Raw genomic sequence first — 2,622 nt, forward strand, 5'->3', positions numbered from 1 at the left:
TTTGCACACATTAAAAACTCATCCCTCAGTTCTCAGGCTATGAGTTGCTTCTTTGGTACAACTGTGCATTAGGACTGCAAAGAGTTAATATGCAAATGATCAGATAGACATAGCACGTCCATCAAATATACATCCCTTCGTGGTGATGGATTTTTAAAAATGTAATAGGCCTGTCAATCACATCACGTTCCTGGGACCTTTAGGCTGCAAACTCTTGCAGAACTCTTTCTTTATATGCCAAATTCTGCCCCTCAGACTTTGCTGCAGTCTTAAAGCCAACTCTGAACGTAAGATCTATCCATAGGCAGGTTAAAAAGAAAACTACTCGGCAAATGAAATTTACAAGCAAAGAGTATCATGTTGCACACTAGGTGGGACAAATCAGGCTCACTGTTTGTTTTCATGTGTTTATAATTTCTTTTTTACCCATGCATTTGTGAAACTCTTGTACCCAGAGGAGGAAATTTTATTGTAGATAGGTCGAATTTCAAACTCGGGGGACGGTGGGGGTGGGGTTGTCTGTGTTGACATCCCCTGTTTTAAGCATGATGGCAAATAAGAAAAAAAAAAAAAAAAAAACCTAAAGAGAGAGAGAGAAACGCCTGACTGTGAGTGAAATAAAATCTGATCCAGGGATTCTAAAACACAGCGGGGCACTGATAGAAATGGGAGTTGTTCGGCTAAGAGGGAAATTTTCTAGGCCCTTTCGTGAAAAAGATGTACAGGCGAGTCTCATCTTACGCCCATTTAACATGCGCGAATTCAGCTTTGCGCGGTCGGCAAAAACAAAAAAACAAAAGGAGAAAAATAACAATTTAAATACTATACCTGTAGTGCGGGTGATTCCGTCCGCCATTACACTCAATGTAATTTTGACGATACGCGATTTTCGCTTTACGATGAGACTCGCCTGTACATGTAAATAAGCAACAGGCAACAATACGAAGGAAAGGATGCTGGAATGCTGCTTAGCATATTGTAGGAGGCCATGGATTTTGCTGCTTTTTAAAAGACACTGGTGGCAGGAAGAGAGGTGGAAATCCCATCTATCTTGAGTTAAACAAACACTGATGTCACTATTACAGCATCATGAAAAGGGACCTTGAGGTGACCGGTGCACAGGTTTATTTGGGTGCAATACAGCCCTTTATGCCCATGCAGTGAAAGTGCAATCAGGCAGTGTAAGTCCATGCAATGGGATGTTTAAATGCAATAATATGATGGATATAGGACATGTACAATGTATATGAAGTTTGCAAAACCCAACGTGCCCTTTCACCTTGGGGAATGATTGTTTTTAACGGGTGAGTAAACAAGACATGTCACGATGGTAAAAGGGCCGGTGAGCCGCTCTGGGCCTGGAATGATTATTTTTCATGGCAGTGTTGCAAGGTTGCTCTGTTCATTCAATGCATGATATGCCCTGATCCTGCAAAGGCTTATTCGTGTGATTCATTTCACAGATGGGCATGTTCTGTGGACTAAAACAGGGCCACTCCCATGTGTAGGTCTTTCAGGATCGTGGCCTCACATATACGGTGATGGCGCTACAAAAAACCCAGAGACATCACCGTGTGTGTGATGATCCTGCAAACGCTACCCTCCAGCTAAGGATCCACACTGCGCTGTACTCACGTGAGCAAAGCTACTCCTAGTTTGCAGTGTCGAGCCCTAAACTTATCTTGACACCTTCATTCGCTGGGATACTCTGTGACTGTCATTTTCCCCTGCACTGTTCAATTGTACACCTCACCCCGTCGCTGTTTTCAAAGGTCTGCTTTAGACACAATTGGATTTTCGTTTTCCAAAAGAAGCATATTTTTCAGGCTAGAGGAAACAATGCAGCACATCTGTATCACAGGGCAGATGCATTACAAAGTGATCAAAAAAAGCTACAACATCCTAGGACAGAAATGTCCTACTTCCGTCAGAAACACTTACATTCAAATGGGAATATTTCCTTTTACAGTAATGTATCTTTAATGCAACTAAATATACTTGGGAAATATCACTCATGCAACTGATCCTAAAATTGCATCAAATGTACTTATTTTGTTACAATTTTCTTCCAAAATGGAATCTCGGCTTTCTGTAATGTGCGGCATACCCTAATCACTCTTTTCTATAGAACTCTGCAAAGGTACTTAGCATGAAAGATGCTAAGCAAAATAAATGATATCGAACCATGTAGCATCTTTATCGGGGTGAATGCTTTTCTTTTCAGCTGCTAAAAGGCTTTAATATACAAAAACTGCTGAAAGAAAAGTGATCTTTTAAAATAAGCAAAAACAAATAAGGTGGGTTAATTTCGGATTCATTTTTTTTTTCTGTGAGAGATTCGAATGCAATCAGTTTGTCAAGATGACGCTTGATAATGTAACTTTGCATATATTGTCCTGTGACTGAGGGAAACAAATCCCATTAGAAAAATGGAATGAAAAACCGAAGGGATAAAAAATAATTTAAAGCAGAATGGAAAATATTGCCCACAGTGCAAATATAAAAAACAACAACACCTTTGTTTGCAAAGGGATGAACGGATTCTTGCTTAAAACTAGCTCGGGTCAGGTCTAAATGTCCCTGATGCTTGGAAAAGTTTGAATTTTAGACAGAACTTTGCAG

This window comes from Emys orbicularis, chromosome 20, assembly GCF_028017835.1.
Source record: "Emys orbicularis isolate rEmyOrb1 chromosome 20, rEmyOrb1.hap1, whole genome shotgun sequence".
NCBI lineage: Eukaryota > Metazoa > Chordata > Testudines > Emydidae > Emys > Emys orbicularis.